At 40.4% G+C, this 19,295-nt stretch overlaps 1 protein-coding gene and 1 long non-coding RNA gene across 4 annotated transcripts in view; one reads left to right on the top strand and one right to left on the bottom strand.

The window, feature by feature from the left end:
• plcl1 (phospholipase C like 1) overlaps window positions 1–19,295 on the top strand; it is a 51,184-nt gene that overhangs the window by 9,279 nt on the left and 22,610 nt on the right. The gene's annotated exons all lie outside the window — the stretch shown is intronic.
• On the bottom strand, window positions 10,323–19,163 carry LOC306898776. 2 transcript variants are annotated; one of them, XR_013787145.1, is made up of 5 exons: window positions 18,808–19,163; window positions 16,304–16,413; window positions 14,562–14,745; window positions 10,807–13,830; window positions 10,323–10,721 (listed from the first exon to the last, which is right to left on the bottom strand). It is a non-coding gene; the product is annotated as an uncharacterized lncRNA (long non-coding RNA). The 2 variants fall into 2 exon arrangements; XR_013787144.1 differs by having other exon boundaries at window positions 10,323–13,830.

The raw sequence follows: 19,295 nt of genomic DNA, 5'->3' as shown, positions 1-19,295 counted from the left end.
ATACGAGTTGGGTCGAACTTCCCGTCGTCCAAATCCTTCAGGACTTACCTGAAAAACCCGGAGGACCGCCATGGCGTGGAGAGCGGAGGCGGTTCATCCAGCAGCACTGCAAGTCTTCGACGAGTGTCGAAGAGCTTACGTGCTCTGGATGGGAGTCTAGGTCGAGCCCCCCCCAGTGGCAGCTGTCTGCGGGCACAAGTGGCCCGCGACTGCACGCTCCACGCGGGGAACGTCAACATAGACTCTAGCCGCCCCACCAACCAGGGAAGTCACAGCCACAGAGCCCTCCGGCCTGAAACGCGCCAAAAGGAGCGCATTCCAGGACTTGGCGAGCTCGTCATGCACCTCCGGGAAAAATGGTAACGGAGCGGGGCGTGGCTTTTGACCACGCCCCCGAAACCGCGCATCTAGCCGCGAGCGTTCCGGCGAGGATGTTGTTACACCCTGCAACCCGATGCACGCGGCTGCCCGGGAAAGCATGGCCGACATCTTAGCCCGAGTCTCCTCCGGAGCTCTCTTCCGCATCCGATGCCAGCAGGCAGCTGTCCGACGCAGCGACAGAGATAGCGTCATCATCCGTGTGCGAAGTCTTACCACTATGAGACGGCCGTCTGCCGCTCGTAGGGGACGAACCAGGTGAGCGTGAAGAGGTATAGATTGTCCGCGAGCGTGAAGCTGACGGAGCGACATCTATCGCGTCCCTAAATCACCCCCGCCGCTCGCCAAAGCGGTCAACCTCGCCGAAACGGCAGCTGAACACGCCTGGGAAACAGACGGGGTGGTGGCAGCGCTCGAAAGAACGTAGCCAACCGTGACCGCAACACCCTGATTGCTATGTCCGCACACACGGGACATTGCATCAGTGAAAACCTGCCTCAGCATGCTTGAGCCCCAAGCAAGTGACACAGGAATCATGGCCGTCAGACTCCGGGATGAGTCTGTCGCACCCAAGGATACAGCTACGAAACATGCTCGTAGCCGGAGGGACTTACCTCTTAAGGTCTGTAGCCTTCTGCCGAAACGCCCAGGGGAAGTCCACCGAAAGGAGAAGTCCGCTGCTCCGCGTCATAAATCCAGCAGGTTTTTCTCGAAGTCGAGTATCGCGTGTAGCATCAGCAAACACACAGGTTCCGAAGAACAAAGGATGAGTGAATGACCGCCGCCATCTTCCTTTATACCCGTATGCACGGGGCGGAGACTGGCGTGCGCGTGCCATTCGCCAAGCCCATTGGCGTTTTATTAATTAATTATCTCGGAGAAGGTAGGTTCTCAAGATCAAACCCAGTCAGTCTCTCACAACGTCGAGAGACCGACTGAAGGGGAACATCAATTTAAAATCAACGTTTTTGCTAAAAGCCCCAAAATGAGGATAATTGACAGATTTTTGCGGCAGACAAGCCAAACATTGAATAGATATTAGACAATAATTTGTATTTGATTCTTTATTAATTGTATCAAACTACATTAAGGCTATTCAAAAGTTATAGATTCTTTGTGGAGGTCTACCGGAAGTTAAGTTTGGGCCACATGACGTTTGTTTATGTTGTTGCTGCTAAGATTGTCTATATATTGTTTGTTGTATTGAACATAACTCTATATTATTCAGATCGACCTACAAAAAACAGATTAAAAACAGTGTAGTTCATGTGGGACCCATTCATTAATTGCGTATTTTTTACAATTAACCACATTAATTAACTCCCCCAATATTTGTGTTATGTTGGTTTATATCTTTATGGTCTATGAATCTGCAATTATAATATAGAGGCTCCACTTAGTGGCCAACACTAAAGATATTTTATGGCTTTCTGTGTGTCAGGGGAAGTACACACATTCCTTTTTGAGCAGATGCAAATTTTGACATTTTCATAGCCCTCTTCCTGTGTGTATTTCAGAGATAGTGCCTCTGCTTCCTAGTACCTAAGGCCTGCCTGCATTTATCCTTACGACTTTTGTCTCATTAACATAATTTATTCGTAACATTTTCCTTTTCTTAACTTGCTTTTCTGTGCCAGCCTATAACCGGACGGCAAAATTAGCCTTGTTTAGCAGCTCTCAAGACTTGTGAATAAATGCAAATTAAATGACAGAATGCTTTGGTTAAACGTTTTTTACTGTACAGTTTAGAACATCATTTCTCAACCTTTCAGATGCTAATGCTTTTGTTGAAGGAACATTTCACGGTTATCATCCCTTGGTTACGAGACTGATGGAGTGCAGAGAAGTTGAAGCAGAGAATTCAAAGGTGAAATTGAAAGCAAAGGTGAAGATGGGAGATTGCAGAGAGGGGGGTGTCTGCCTATAACTTCCTGTTTCGTAACACCCAACCCGCAGCTGATGTTTGGTTTGTCTGCTGAACACATTTACTTACTAATGATCACCTACTTAGTTCAGAAAGTGTACATTGAGGACAAAATAAAACTGGGATCATAACAGGCAAGGACAGTATAGGGTGGATTACGGATGTACTTACAATACAATGGCAAAGTATGACATAGACACTGTACATTTCACAGAGAGCAGTGGTGACTTGGGGAAAGTAGTGCAGGCTTGGGCGGTGACAGGAAGTACAGTATAACAGATATTATGATAGTGTGAAAATATCAGCTAGCTGAATAAGGTGGTGTTAAAATGGATGGTTGGTATGGTAGATTTGGGCTTGTCACTGGAGTGCATGGTGTACCTCAGGGTGGAGCTCTGCGTGTCAAATTAGAACTGCACCCGGTACACCACAGCCCAGCGCGATGTGGCCTTTGGTTGTAAGAGATGTTTGTGTAGTGTTGAATGTTTCTGGGTAAAGTCAGACACATTCCGACACACATTTACATACACTCTCTTTTGATGAATATATATCTGTAGGTTGTTCATGTTGTCCTGTGAAGTTGCATCTTAAATTAAGTTAATTTATGCAATTCTGTTGTCAAAGAGGTTTCCCATCTGACAGCCACGCTGGGCACGGCTAAAGCCAAGAAGCGAATAGGAGACAAATATTTTAAATTGTCTTATAAAATGTGTGATCTGTTGTGCCATCACTGGTATGAGTGCCATCCTGGGATGGGCATTGGGCAATATTAGATTAACACTGTTTAAAAAGAGCTGTAAATGTAGTCAGAGTAATGAGTCTAATCTGTTGTAACCAATCTAAACTTAAACTTTATTTAGCTTTATCCTATTGGATAGACCATCTTGATGTAAACAAGACATCAAGACAGAAAATCTGTATGTTTTAAGGGAATGATAAACTATGCCAATGAAAATCTGATAAAAGTTGTTTCATACTTGAATAAAGCTGATTTTGTGCCTACAGTCTTTGTACAAGTTGAAAAGTTAACCTCAAAATCAAAATTGAGTTATTTTTTACTGACCACATTCGATTTTGAGGTGAACTTTTCCTTTAAGAATTAAAAGGACAGTTCAGCAAGAAAGGGAATTTGGATGGTGGATTGCGATGACTTCATTCCAACTCGCCATGGAAATCACAGCCGTGCATTTGGGCTACCATGGCAACCGGTGGGCCTGAGACAATCCACCTCAGTGTGCATTGACATGCAGAAAGTGGGTTTGTAGTCTGGGGTGTGGTCACGTCTGTGTCAGCCGAGGTCTACTTAACATGTTCTTGCTTCTTATTTTGTGAACAGCCTGGCGTGGTCTCGCTAAAATTTCTCTTTGGAAGAATTACAGGGATCACGTCGAGTTTGGGCCATCAGCAAAACTGTCCTCTTCCTGCGAATTAAAGCAGACGGAGAGATTCTCCAAGCACAAACACAGAGTTCCTACTTTAAATCCTCACTACCACACCTTCAGTTGCAGATAAATGTGGGCTTCTGGTCTTCTGACAGCCTGTTTGAGTGGTGCAAAGAAGGCGTGTGATGAGAGGCGATTTCTGGATGCTGTGTCGGTAACAGGATTACACTTCTAATCATCTCCTCGTCCATTAAGTTTATATTGTTTCCAGAACTGGTTGCATGGTTTAAAGAAGCGTCTTTTATGTTTTTGTTTGGTTGGTTTAGTTTATGCAAGCTAGGGATTGTCCTAACCATTGGAACTGATAAAACAATCGGAAGACAGATTGAAAACATGATGGCAACCACTGTTGAATCTTGAGTATTGTCATCACGCTCTTTCTACAGATCTCTCTGTCTTAAATGCTTTCCATCTCTTTCCTAACTCATCTCAAAACCTCACTAAAGAGCCTGTTTCGAATCAGTCCTCGTATCCAAAACAAAACTGTGTTGACTGTTATGTCGGATTAACCATAATGCCACGATTCTCATGCATGTCTGATTTTGGCATGAGGTTTTGAACTGGCTCTTTGTTATTTTCGCTGTTTTGGCTGATGTCCGTTCATTAACTTTCAATTTCTCTCTCTCTCTCTGTCTCTATCATTGATGGTGGGCAGACACAGAGTAGGCATTTCCTTTGCTTCGCTGAGATTAAAAGGGCCAATGACCCTGTGATCTTTGACTCTTAAAAGAGCCAGTTTGGGCAGTTTCCATAGTAATAAATAGAAAATATCGACTTTTCTGGCATTTTCTTTCTCTGTATTTGAGACTCGCTGTCTGTGGTGTCTCTATAGTCTTATCTTCATCTCTGCACACTCTGTGCTGTCCAAGAAGACTCCTGTGAGAGCTGCTGTTTAACACGTTACAAGTACTGTTGCCAATATCACAACTTACTCTTTTCATCTAACTTTCTGCCTGATTTCTCTGTGTATTTTTTATCTGCTACCTCTTGGATCATTGTTTTTGGTTAGTGCTACGAAGCCGCACCTATCTATCCCGACTAAACCTGACTATAGTGATTCACATGCAAGCAGTTTGAAACCAAACTAAGCCACAGTAAGTACATCTGGCTGACATGTAAATGCAAACGCCGTTTCTGAATTCCGAATTCAGGCTATTTCACTGATTTTAAGGGATAATCTACCCAAAAATGACAATTCTGTCATACTCACACTCTTGTTGTTCCAAATCTGTATAAATGTAGTTTGCTTGAACTAGAAATATATTTGGAAGAATGCTTGTAACTAAACAGTTCTTGTTCACAATTGACTACCATAGTAGGAATAAAGTGCCCCAGAACAGTTTGCTTTAAATATTTTCTTTTGTGTTCAACAGAACAAAAGAAGTGTACAAAGCAATTTGTCTCACTATGGTAGTCAATAGTGGCCAAGAACTGGCGGAGGTTACAAACATTCTTCCAAATATCTTTCGCCGTGTTCATCAGAACAAGGAAATCGATACAGTTGAGGGCAAGTAAATGAAGAGACTTTTCATTTTTGGGTGAACTGTTCTTTAACTTTGCTCCTATGGTGCCAGCAAGACCAGTGATTTTTCCTCAAATGTGCTTTTTGGATGAACCTGTAGAATTTAAACACTTAAACACTACGAAAAGATAGCCAATCAGATTGAAGCTTGCCAGATCAAGATAATGCTTCCATTTTTGTGTGCATCATACTGTCAAGAGTAGATGGTCTGAAGGGTGTAGGGTGGTGTAGACAAGCAAGCACAAAAAGCCATGACAAAAATCAAAGGCCAGGCCAGGTCCGTCAGTTTTATTCTGCATGTTATTTGCACCTACAGTACCTTTGTCCATATATCCTTCTACCTCTGTTTTTCTACGGTACCTGTACCTTGATCTACTTTGCTTAGATAGAAAGATTATTTTGTCTTCTGAGTGATTGTTGTTGTTGGTTTGTTGTCTTTTAAAAAAAAAGAAAACACTAGAGCATTAAATGTATGCTATGTTGGAGGCCTGATGATAGGAAATGGTTTCTATTTTCCTGCTGTGTTTTGGTAGTCGCCTGAAGCTTCAACAAAACTTATGCCCAACACATCTCAAAAGAATTCCAGTTTCTTTGTTGTTTGTTTAGATCCATAAATGTAAGCTCACAATATGTAGCCATGTCGTCATTTATTGAATTAATAACTAATAATAAATTGCCTCTTCTGCTTTGGTATTCAACAATGTCAGAGAATGTTTTATTAAAGGACAATATTTGGCACCTTTAATTTAATTCAGAGGCGTTTTTGGAATTTTCTACACTGCATAATCCCAAAGCATTGCTGTAGGCCACTAAACACCCAGGGTAAAGTTCACAGCGTGAAAAGTAAATCAAGATACCCCTGCTTGGGTGTGAACAGACTGATGTGCAGTTTGACATAAAACATAAAATTGGAAGTTTTCTCTATGTATATGACACCCTCCCCTGTGAAACAGATGATACAAAGACACATACAAACAGAGACGCACAGCAAAATCCACTTCCACCAAATGCACATCAAAATTGCAGTAAAACAAAAACAGCCGTGGGTCTACATTTAAACACAACCAGAAACTAATTAAACTAATGAGTGTTTAGAAGAGTAATAAGATATCTCGAGAGGAGTTCTGTGGGTTTGCTGCTGACATTCAGTGTTATTGGGAATTTTTTCTTAATCATCTTTGACATCAGCGTTGGGACTGCAGGGTGCCATGCCCCCTGCCGACCACTGTTCCCCCTCAGCCAAAATGTTAGATTTGATCGATCTATGCGTACATTACAAATGTCATGTGCATTGAGGTTGCTGTTCTTTTCCATTATTGAAAACGACTTTTATTTCACTCATTTTGATAATGCAAAGCTGTTTTTTCCAGCAGATTTATGTGTGTTTTGTGAATTGCCTAATTGATTAAACTTGTTTTCATTTGATCCTTTATTATGTTTTTTTGAATACATTTCTATTTCTTACTTCTATAGAGTTGGTCAGAAGTAGGGGCTTTGGATCAGCCGACCTGTATATAAATAAGGCCTGCTTTACCTTTCACCTGCATTCCACTGATCTCAAATCAGATTAACATTACAGCTTCCCAAACCGCTAAACTTGAGGATAAGCAACTGTAAAACGACTAGTAACCACTAACTAGACGCCTCATCTGCATCCCTTATATTTCAGGTATTTGCATAGGACCCCTACTCTGTGTTTCTATGGTTACCCGGTGTGCCAGTCATCGTCTATGTTGTCTTTGAAAGAGTATCCTCCTTGTATCTATGGTTACCCCTCCTGTCAGTCAACCGCTCACTGTGAGCTTTCACGCTGGGGTAGAATTGCCGGATGAACTTGGGGTAAAAGGAGGCCAGGTAATAATGTTGGCTTTGTGTCTTTTCCTGATGGATCTGGTGTGGAGTGTTACGTACATACACGTTTCACCTGTAACAGTAGAGAATACTTCTGAAGTACTGTACATGGGGTCCAGTCTAGCATTGACGCAGCAAGCTTTGTGTTATTAAAAGGGCATCTATTTGATTGTTACCATACTAATGATAAGTGTTTGACTAAAAAACGACAGTTTTGAAAATGTATTCAAAATATACAGAAAAGTTATTAAAGCCATTTAGTAGATTGTCTGCTTTGGTATTAGTCATTGGCAGTAGTTTTCTCCCTTCATCTCAGTCTCTTTCTCTGGGTATCCAATGATGGCGGCATATCATAAACATTTCAGTCACACTTAGTCACAGTGCAGGCTGATTTATTAAGTATTTCTCAGTGTCCGCCTGCTCTCTAATCGTTCCTCTCCATCTTAGTCTCTGCCTGTCACTATCTCATTTCATATGGCTGCACACTCGCTATCTGTCTCCATCCCTCCACCCTTGCCCACGCGTCCCCTCCTTCTTCCAGATCCCCTTTTATATCTGCCTAATGCTTCCAATTGAAAACTGTTTGTCACTATTTATGGCAAAGTTCACCTAAAAATGACAAAAAAGCTCAAATCAAGTGATCACTAAATGTCTTACAGTTCACTAGAAACCTGTAAGCCTGTAAGTAAATTCTTTTTTAATTTTGAAATTGAGTATTTCAATTTTTAGATACATTTTACCTTTAACTTCAAATGAGTCACAGGAGAATGTTCTCATGTCAATCATTTATATCACGCATTCTCTTGTCACCTCGTCCCCGTCTGCCATTTCCACTCTCCAGTTTCTCCCAGTCTTCTGTGATGTGTCCTCCCTCCGCCTCTTCCTGTTTCCTTGTATCATTGAGCTGTCTCCCACCTGTCCGTCCATCTCCTCTCTCTCATTCCTCTCACTTTCTCTCTCTTTCGCACTCACTCCCACCCTTCCCGTCAAACTTGGCCTTGTTTTTTTTCACGGTTTTATCTCTCACTCTCCCGCTTGGCCCCTCACTGTTTGAGAAATCACAACCCTTCACAATGTAGTCACAATCAAATAATATAACTGTATTACTTTAAAGACGAAGTGTTTATTGTTTTGTATAATAAATCCCTTTTTCTATCCGAGGTTAAAGGGACATTTCTAAATGAATTACTGCTCACCTTAGTTGTTCCAAAACTGTATACATTTCTTTGTTCAGTTGAACACAAAGAAATATATTTGGAAGAACGTTAGCAACTGACAGTTCTGTGGCATTATTGACTATAATAGTAGGAAAAAATATTGTATCTTTTTTTGTTCTTCAATGATGTCCCAGAATGGTCAGTTGCAAGCATTCTTCCAGATATCTTTCTTTGTGTTCAACTGAACAAAGAAATGTATACAGGTTTGGAACAACAAGAGGGAATTTTCTTTTTTGGGTGGCGTATCCATTTAATAATCTGAGATTCCAGTTTGGCAAACTTGCATGAGTTGTGTCTGATTTGCAGACACAGAAAGGACACACTTCACCTTGAAAGAAACATTTCACCCTCCTTTGACACTCTTCCATGTCCTTGAATGAACGTGGAGTAAAGGAAAGGGTTTCCTCTATTTTCTATTTATTTCTACAGAGCATTAACCCTAAACACATTACACCATGTAAATATCCAAAACATCTACTATTGTCTGGTTTCTCATTTTGTTCCAGTTCTGCCCTTTTCCCCTCTCCATGTTACCCAGCCATCATGTGACTGTGTCTAGACTTCTTAGTAATGTCTCTTAAGTGCACTGTACGTAATTGTGCATGGAGCATTAATCCAAGAGTAGGCTGACATTTGTTCTTGAAATATCTTTTGTCCAGATCTATTTATAGTAACTTACATCTCTGTATATCCAGAATGTAATCTGTTCTGAACCGTGTCAGGCTGTGTATGTTTATGCTCATGCGTGTGTAAAAGTGGATGTATTTATCCTCCCCATTCTTTAGACAGAAGGGAAGTTTGTTTATTTTGTAGACACAGATGGAGCATGACAATGCAAATACTACCGTGACTTCAAAAACCTCTTTGTTTAATTTAGTTTGAAAGGTTTTGCGAATGCGACATTGGTGTTATAGCAACGCATTAACACAACGCTGAGCATACAATCGCTGCACTTACTGTAAATGTCATGATGTTACTGTAGTCGTGTCATTTGCACCCTTTGAATCTGTTGGTATTAAAACAGCTTTTTAAAGGGATGTCCTGTGTCTTATTTGAATCAGCATTCTTTTTACTTGTTTTCTGGAAGATGATTTTGCTGAAGTTCTGTTATTCCAAGGTCAGTCTTCCAGGAGCTTCAACCTTGACTTGAGTTTGTATCCCAAGGGCAAAACGGGAAGAGAGAGCTATATGTGATTCCACGGTTAATGGATCACCCAGCATGTAACTTGTAAACCTTTTAGTTGTCAGCCCAGATTCATAACTATGTTCCATGATCCATGAACTGGGGAACAGTGTTGATCTTCAAAGTCATTCAGGCATCACGCTGGAATTCTCTCAAAACAGAGTTTCTGTTCTATCACCTCTTTTTTAGATAAGTCTTAAGATATAATTTTTTTGCCAAAGTTTTGGGAAGCTTCTGTATAGAGATGCACCGTGACGGTATATCGGCAAATAATCGCCATTGGTTGATGAAAGCAATCTTCCCATAGTTTAAAAACAGCTGATATTCAGGGCTCAAAAGAGGACAGGAAATGCATTGAATTTGTGCTCTGCATATACAGTAGGAAATTTAAAAACACATCACTAGTTTGATGTTCAATATTAGTTTGATGTTCAATACTAGTGTGATGGTCAATATTTATAGTTTCTATTTTATAAATTGAATAAATAACATTCAGAAAGATAAGAAATATAAATGTAATTTTTGGAATCTGTATCAGTGCATCTCTAGTAATTTTAGCCCTGGAAATAGTGCTGCATAAAATGTTATTTTTAAATGTATTCAATAAAGTATAGTACAAACTATTCCACACTATCTGAGCAAGTAATGAGCTGTTAAATGCTCAACCAAAAATATCAGTTGAGAGCCGTTTTTATGGTGCGAGATTGACAAGTATGAGAATTGTAGATGAATCTTTAATCTGTGGAACTAAAGAATAAGAGATGTTTGAGAAATGTCTTGTTATTTTGGCAGTGAATCTGTACTAGTGTTGTTCGGTTACCAGCGTTTATAAAGTTATCTTTTGTGTTCTGCAGATTTTTAATGATATGAGGGTGGAAAAATGGTGTATGAATTGTTTATGGGTGACATATCCCTTTAAATTGTAGTTAGGGTGGATGTGGATAGAGACACCTACATTGGTTCTTGGAACAGAGACTTTGTTTTTATTAACCTTTTGGTATTATTAGCTGATATGTTGCGGCCCTTTCTCACCCACTTCACACCCTGACTGAGAACTTAATTTTGTCCGTCTGTCACACAGTCAGCTGACCTTCACACCTGAGCAGCAGCAGCTCATGGTTGGCAGCTTGAGCTATAGAAAGTGAGGCCCAAAAATCAATGATCTGTCATCATTTATTTCCCCTTACGTGGCCGAGTCCTTCTTCTGTGAAAAACAAAAGAAGATTTTTTTTGAGAAGATTTTTAGTGTCATACAATGGAGGTCAAGGGTGGGCAATGTTGTTGCTTACCAACATTCTTCAAAATATCTCCTTTAGTGTTCTGCGGAAGAAAGAAAGTCAAACAGGTTTAAAATGTTATAAAAGTGAATAACTGATGAAAGAAATTTCATTTTTGGGTGAACTATCCTTTACGAAGCGGGTTTGGAAAATGGATTAATATAGCTGCATGTTTCAACAGCCCTCCCCCCCAATCTTATACGCTAATGCCATGAATTCTTTCGGAATAAACAGGTGTGTGTGGGATAATTTGAATGTGAAATGGATTCGCAGTAATGTGCGGCAATACCGGGTGGCCCTTGTGAAATGACATCAGTCGCATATTGATTTTTATCCATGAAGGCTACAGCAGGTCATCTGTTCACTAGGAGGGTCTTTATTATGAGTTGATATGCGTTTGGATTGGAATAAATCTGCTTTTTGTGTTTCATTTAGTCCGAGCGGAGCATCTGTGCACCCATGTGCCGTGGCCCCCATTGCCATGGTAACTATTACCCAGCAGCACTGATGAAAGCGTGTCTCCTGCAGAAGCCTCTGTAGGTCCTCATTACCTCACCATGTGTGTCTGCCACTGACAGGGCGAGTGTGAGTGAGTATGTCTATGTGCGTAATAGAGAGATGGAGGTGAAAAAGAGGGAGAAAGTGAGAATCTTTATTACATTTTGACAGGAGAGAGAGAGAGAGAGAGAGAGAGAGAGAGAGAGACTTGACAGAAGAGCATTATGCCTTCTTTATGCTTGTACAGGCAAATCTTTTTTCTTTCATTTTGATTATAATTTCACTGTAAACTGTGTGGACATTTCTCTCCCCCTGCAATTACTCAGCTGTCAATCATCTGACCTTATTTAGCTACACTGATAGCATCCTGATGGTCTGTGTATACAGAATCCAAGCCAGGAAAGCATGTTTAAACTTAACAAGAACAGGAAAGAAGAGGAAGCAAAGCATTCCTGTACGCTCTTCCGATTCTTCTATCAAATTATTTTTCTATAGTTTCAGCCTTGGACGGCGCACGGACCACCCATAGACTTTCATATACTGTACCATCCAATGCATATCACATTCAAAAATAGCAATAACTTTCTCAAAACATCAAGCTCTGACCTGATTGACTTCATACTGTTTCTGGAAGGCAGAGGTTGTTATCAGTCTGCTGGGAAGCAATATACAATATCAAATCCAAACACGTTCTTCATTGGAATCAAAGTTCGCAGAGTTCAAAGCATCAGATTTATTATGTACAGTTTTTGATCAAATGCAATTTCATTGATTCCCTTCTTAAAGGAATAGTTCACCTTTAAAAAGAAATTGTGTCATCATTTACTCCAACTGTTGTCATTTTAAACCTGTATGATTTTCTTTCTTCTGCAAAACACAAGAAGACATTTTGAAAAAGTTGGTAACCGAAACCGTTGGTTCCCATTGACATCCATTGTATGGACACAAAACCAATGCAAGTCAATGGGGAACAACGGTTTTCTGTTACCAACATTTTTCAAAATGTCTTATTTTGTGTTTGGCAGAAGACGTATAAACAATGACAGAATTTAACTTTTGAAGGTCAGACACCTTCCTGTCAAACTAGGTTGTTCTGAACTAGAATAAGGTGCAGTTTGTATTGCATTTAATGCCGGTAGCCTCGAGTCAGGCTTTTGGTTATTTGTTTAACAGCATGGATCTCCTCACCAGGTTTACAAAGTGAATAGTGCTACAGAGGAAAGCAAATTGCTAAAAGAACAGAGGTCAAGGGTTGTGTTAACTGAAGGACGAGACATAATGGGACTAAAATCTGATTAACGGAAAATGTTAACACACTTGAAAAGTCAATGAGCCTTTACTGCAAAAGGGCCAGGCATGTCACCCTTAGTAATAAAAACTAAGTGTCTGCCACAGTGTCTTCTCACACAATGCAAGTTTATAAGAGAAATTCTCCGATTAACATGCCTTTTTAACTACAACTATTTCACAGCTCATTCTCTTCAAACATCTAAAAGTAAAATAGTAAGCATTGTGATTTTTATGACTTTAAAATTCATTACATTGACAGTTATTTTCTTCAGCTGCCATCAAATGTCTATGATAGTCCCGACTGAACAAACCTTTGAGTCCATCCACACATCGGCCTATGTGCTTGTTACCTTGTTTTGATGCTTATCTCGCTGGCACCACAGAGACAATGGCTTGTTAGCCAATCGCACATCCTCACAGCTGCAGTCACCTCTGGTCGATATGGTTACGGAGGGCTCGGTGATGACCTCACGCAGTGACCATAATCAACAGGACAAACAAAGACACAATTGGATGTTATATAAATTGGCTCAGCAAGATGCTTTTCACACTGATCTTTCGCACAGTGATTATGGCTATCCATGGGTAAAGTGTTTTTTTTACAGTGCAAGTTGACTACTTGAAAACCATAATGACTTTTATTGTCTATTATAAATACTCTTTATAAGATTCGCTTAATAGGACTAGGTGTAATAATCATAATTTCATATATATTATAATATCAGCACAGTTTAATTGCCCAATAGGACATTTCCCACGCCTTTTTCATTTCGGGGGGAGCAGTCAAGAATATGAATAGAGGAAGGGAGGTCCGAGATTTCGCTGGGTTCGTCGGGTAGGCATCCTCTGTGTTTGGGGGATATATGATTGATTATAGAAATACATAGCATATTTATACTAACCTTGGCTTGCTATTATCAGAGAGACATCTCATGAGTTGTGTGTCTGATCCCAATTTCATTACATCCATTATCCTGTGTATAAGATCCCTTTTAGTCAGGTGCTACTGATAATGCCCTTGTACAATGCGACACATCGCCAGTTGTGCACCTCAGCCTCATTGGGTGTTTCGGCCCTTTATCACAAGACACCCTCCATGGGAGGCCCACCGCAGGTTGATCAGACCTGGCTGTGTCGCATTGCTACATGGTCATCTGGCAGCCCATGCTGTTTCCATCTGCCTCAACCACAGCCAGTGGCTTCTTCTTTCCGCACCACTGGTCAGTTCTTGATTATCCTCCACTGGACCTGTCATCACAACCCCACTTCCTGTGTCAATTAGCTAATCCAGATTAGTGGTTACAGCCAAAACAACACTTGCTTTGCTGGTAGCTCAGTGGCATCACACCTCTATGCAACCATATGCACCAACCCGTTGGCTAGCCCCACTGGCACCGTTAATGCATGGTCAGTGCCGGTTTCGTATGGCATAACATTACAACACATTACCAAACTTATTCCAACCACACTCTGTTCATGCTTAGCTTTTTACTTTAAGAAATCTTAAGCAGCATTTTACAGTGAGATGACAGGTATTGTTCAGATGAATGAAAATTTAAGGGTGTCACGATATAACAATTTTACTTATTGTGGCGAAAAGAATTCATGACGGTTATATTATCACAATATCTATTATCCTAAATCAAATGCATATATTTTTTCCTTGATGTTCTCCTAATTTGCTATAATTTTTCTATAGAATATGTCTGTGTATATGAGCGCTTTCCACCATATCACCGAACCACTCTTATCTCGGCCTGGAACAGTTATAGTTATGTTTCCACGTAAGCCTGGTTAGACATGTCACGATTACAAACTGTTCTCGGCTCTGAATTTTGCCAATCGTGCTAATAGAATGTGTGCAGAGATGTTATAGCTCAGTCTCTTGTGTTACCAAGGCAGCGTGCAATGCGCTTGTGTTTACATTCAAAAGATTTCCGTTATCAGCACAGAATTGGAAAATGAAACCATTTACGTACCGGCTGGCTCGCAGTGGAACGATTTGCCATGAACGATGAAGCAACCAGAACGATTTGTCATGGTGGTGGAAAAGCACGCTTTGTTATTGAGGTGCTTCAGTGGTTTACTGGTAGGAAAGGATGCTCTTGGTTTTGTGAACTGGATTCATTCATGCCGTGCATGCTTGTTTGGACCAATGATACCCTGTGAAATAACATGAGAGGAATTTGCAGACCCATACCAAGATTCATATGCTCAAATTTGGGCTTGTATGACATATCGCTTATTTCTCCCTGAATTCTTTGTAAGTCGCTTTGGATAAAAGCGTCTGCTAAATGACTAAATGTAATGTAAAATGTAAATGCCACGGTGTGTGACACGCTTTATATATTTGCATGGAGCTCATGCAGCTCTGAACCGCATGCGCTGTGCAGGGTTTCAAAGTCATCCCGTTTGCTGTAGTTTAGTGCAGTCTGGGAACTCTGCATCCCCTCTGTCCTGATTCCCACGTCTGTCCCACAAACACACATACTCAGATACGCATCTGGCTCAGGCTTCAGCTGAGTATTGGGCTATTCTGTGTGTGTGAAAGAGAGATACATGATTTCAAACCATGAACAGAATGTGGGCGTGGAGAGGCACATGTTCATGTTTCTGTAGCATTGCCCTTGATCTCTTAATATAGTAATTTTAAATGATAACAGCAGTGTGCTTTTTATGTACTCAACACAGGCTTACTGAATGTGTATGCAGCTTTGACTTGTGAGTATACAATAATGGTAAAACACGTTGAATGCTTACATGTGAACCTATTTGAGGTTGGGTTTGCTTTGCTGTAAACTTTTGAAAGGAATGAGTTTAGTGTAAAATCAAAATGAATCCTTATAGCACTTCCTCTGTCATTGTTTCATTTTGTTTAGGTATGTGATGGTTGATGTGTGTGAGAAAGCAAGAGTTTATCGTTGTCTGCATATGTTTATCTCGGACTGACCCGCAAAGCTGTCCTGCCATTCTTTTGTTTGTGTGTATTTTTGTGCGTGTGTGATGCGTTCAGAGGAGGTCATCTCTCAAGGGAGAGAGAGGCAGAAAGAGCAGGACAAGAGAGCGGAGAAAGGATGCTGTGGCTCGCGTATGTTGCGTAAGCAGATTATATTATGTAAGGGCTTTTTTCCCCAAAGGACGATAGACAAACACTTCTGCTGGAGTTTGTCTGCTGGCTTTATTCACCATTATGACTTTTTGCCCCAGTGCCCCCACACACAGAGTCCATTTTCCAGAATGCGTGTGGTTTTACACCCATCTGTGTGTGTTGGGATGTATTTGAATACTTAACACATGGGAAAAGATTCCACAGCTGGGTACCACTGCTCTCTCTCTCTCTCTCTCTCTCTCTCTCTCTCACTTTCTTCGATATTATCTCTTTTTCTTCGCTCTCTGTCTTTCTCCCAGTAACTCTTCACAGCATCTATTGTCAGCCCACGTGCGTGGCTGTGTATGGCCAGGCTAAATTTAACAGTAGAGATATCTATCTCTCTATAAATATCACTCTACACATATAGCCCTGGATATGTTCTTCTCTAATAAAGGGTGAGTTTTTCCTCCTTCTACTTTTTCACACAAATTGATAAAATACTGTGTATGCAGTTCATTTGTAAGGCATCAATAATGATCGAAACTAATTCCCACTGATGGGACTTTTATCTAAATGTATGTGCAAAGGATTCTTGCATAAAAAAAGTTTCCAGTCTAGAATGTGACTTACTGCCTTCTTCGACTCCTTTACATTGTCTCTATCTGAACCCTTCGTGCTTCGCTGACCCTTTCCTTTGGGCAATCCTTTGCCCCCGATTTTCATCTTGATGCTGTCCAAAGCTGGAAAACAATGACATCAATCATAATCTCTGTCTGTCTCCTCCCTCCTCCATATTTTCATCTGTCCAACTGTCCTTCTGTTTGTCAGGACACACCCATTTTCTCTCCTTTGACCCTTCAATTAATCTTTTATCCCCAGTCCAAATCCTTTTTGAAGTTCATTCAGCAGCCATGTTGACAACGCCCCTGGGCGGGTATTTCAAGTCAGGAGAATACAGCTATTATTGACCCAAATAAAAAACTGTTGTGAAACTGTTCGCCTTCTGTTTCAGTTCTGTTTGTGCCTTATGGTTCGGTTAATAATTTAAAAAAAATGATAAAGCTATGATATTCCTGATTTGAGCAGAACGTACGTACTTTTCATTTAAGCCACCCAACCACCCACATGCCTTTCAGTCATTTTAGCATGCTGTCTTGTTAGCATTTAACCACATCAAGCCCAATCCCAGCTGAGGCAGACAGCGTTTCTTAGGTGCCTTCCCTCCGGGCCACCCCATTCCAGCTGGCACCGGGCCATTCACACGCAGCTGCCAAACACGCAGTGGACAAACAGTCCTAAACACACAGACAGAAAGAAACACAGAGTGGCCCAGCTGAAGCATACATCAACTTTCACACACGTACCTGTGATGCTTTGGTGCTAAACAATGCTAAACAGAAACTTTAATAAAAACAACCGCGTAAAGCGTTTTTCCCTGTTTGTTGACTTTGCCTACCACTGGGGCTCCAAAAAATTTAATTTAATAAAACATCTGTCCACTGCTTGGCCGACCTCAAACCTCCCTTCACTGGGCATCTAGGTTCAAGGCCACCCCATATTCTCTACACATTTTCACTCTCTCTTTCACGTCCTTCTCTTTCTACATTTCTTGTGTCTTTATTTCTTCACCAGGACTGTTTATTTTCCCGTGTTGTTTTTGTTTTTACGAATAAGCTAAAGATCAATTATGTTTCCTAAAAGCCTCGCCGTCCCACAGGAGATATAGTTGTGATTGGGGACCAACCTCTTTCATTGAGCGACCTTTCTGTCTGGCTTCCATTTTAGAAATGCCCTTGTTTCACATTCAGTCCTCTCTCCCTGCTTTTCGCGACTTTATCTGTCGCTCTCCTGTGGTTTTCACTTTCCTCATTTAGCTTATGGAGAGGGCGAATATAAGAGGTTTTTAAGCTCTGGCATCATTACTTTATGGTAATTTAGCTCATTGTGCTTGATAATGTGTTGTGGATTATTCATATGTTCGTCGGCAGGTTGAGTTTGGTTGGTATTGCACATTTGGTATTGCACATTTAAAATGATAAAATATGATTCAAGTTTGTTAATTGGAGGAGATTTTGTGACCTGACTGAACTTTATTGCTAAAATAATTGTATTACTAGGGGTAAAGGGATGTATTGCAAAACATTGGAGGGTTATATGGGTTATTTCATGGCTTCTGCTGTTGTTTGTTTAGTTTTTCATTCTTGTGAACTAGGTGGCGTGGGTGGCATTCAAAAAAGACAAAGAACAGTTGAAAAATAAATAGCGGATGATCGAAAATAGAGATCCTCCGTAAGTGTGAAAATCAGTTACATTTTGGATAAACATTTGAAATGCAAAGAACTAGGTTATAAATTGAATAAGAAAGGGGTTTTATATGGACAAAAGGCTTTTAAAATGACAGTTCTGTGTACTGTGTGGAAAAAAAGTTACATTCAGATGTCAAAACCATTTATTATTATTTAGACCAGGGGGTTTCAAATTTCAGGCTGCGAGGGGACCCCAAATGCTGTATGATGAAACCTTTTTGAGGACCCCCTTACTAAAATACATATTCCTGTGTAACGTTTAAGCTGTTTAATATAAATAAAAAAGTGTGAAATTGTAAAGACAACATATTAAAGAATAGGCTAAAACAAGATGAATGTGGAATGTATAAATCTGAACAGACAAACATTACATTTAAAATGTATTGACTGTACCAATTTTTATTACATCTTTGCAAACACTTCGTTACAACGTGAAATAAAGGGAACTGTATTAAGAAAAACTCACTATAAGGATAAAGAATAAACAATTCAGAAAAGTTTGCATGTAGCAAGATAAAGGCACTAAGAAATAAGTATAATTGAAACTGTAATAATGTTCTGCAGACAGTTAAAATCTTTTTATTTTCTGGGGTTCCCCGGACCCCAGTTTAAAAACTCCTGATTTAGACCATTTTTTTCAAACTACAAGATAACTTTTTCTAAAATTCTTGGATTCAGAAACTCATTTATACATTACTGATGTTTATCTGGTCTTCAAAAACTTAATACAAAGTGTTTTGATGTTTTTTAATTTTTTTTAGTTTCTGTTTTGGCAAGGAAGAATTTAGCAATACAATTATACTTCTGCATACACATAAATGTACTCACATGGAAACAAGTCAGTTGAAGTATTAAACCATTTCTGCTGCATGTCAGCCACTCCCATTAGATTTCCGCAAGCAATCATATTTTCCTCTTTAGTCAATGTCTCTTCCCAACCACTCAAATGTGTTCTCCTCTTCTGTAAGTATATCTCACCCTCTTGTCTAGCTCTCTCTTTACACAACCAAGCGTGTTATTTATGCACGAGTAAGCACCGTCCAGAGAGTTCATTCTCCTCTTATCTTTCAACTCCAGACCCTAGCTTCTCTTTTGCACTTGCTTTTCTACCTTGTTTGGCATGCTACGATGGCCCACAAGGACCTGAGACTTGCACTTTTTTAACAGATGTAAGATTGCTTCCAGCCAAGCATTTCAATTTGAACCCTTTTGGTGTTGCCAGCGATGGGGAAAGAAAAACATGTCAAACAGGAAATAGGTGTGACCACTTTCGGGTGTGAGTTGACAAAAAGCCGTGCTGTCAAATGGAGCGTTGT

This window comes from Barbatula barbatula, assembly GCF_947034865.1.
Source record: "Barbatula barbatula genome assembly, chromosome: 9".
NCBI classification, from domain to species: domain Eukaryota; kingdom Metazoa; phylum Chordata; class Actinopteri; order Cypriniformes; family Nemacheilidae; genus Barbatula; species Barbatula barbatula.
This window is presented reverse-complemented; position numbering and strand designations above follow the sequence as displayed.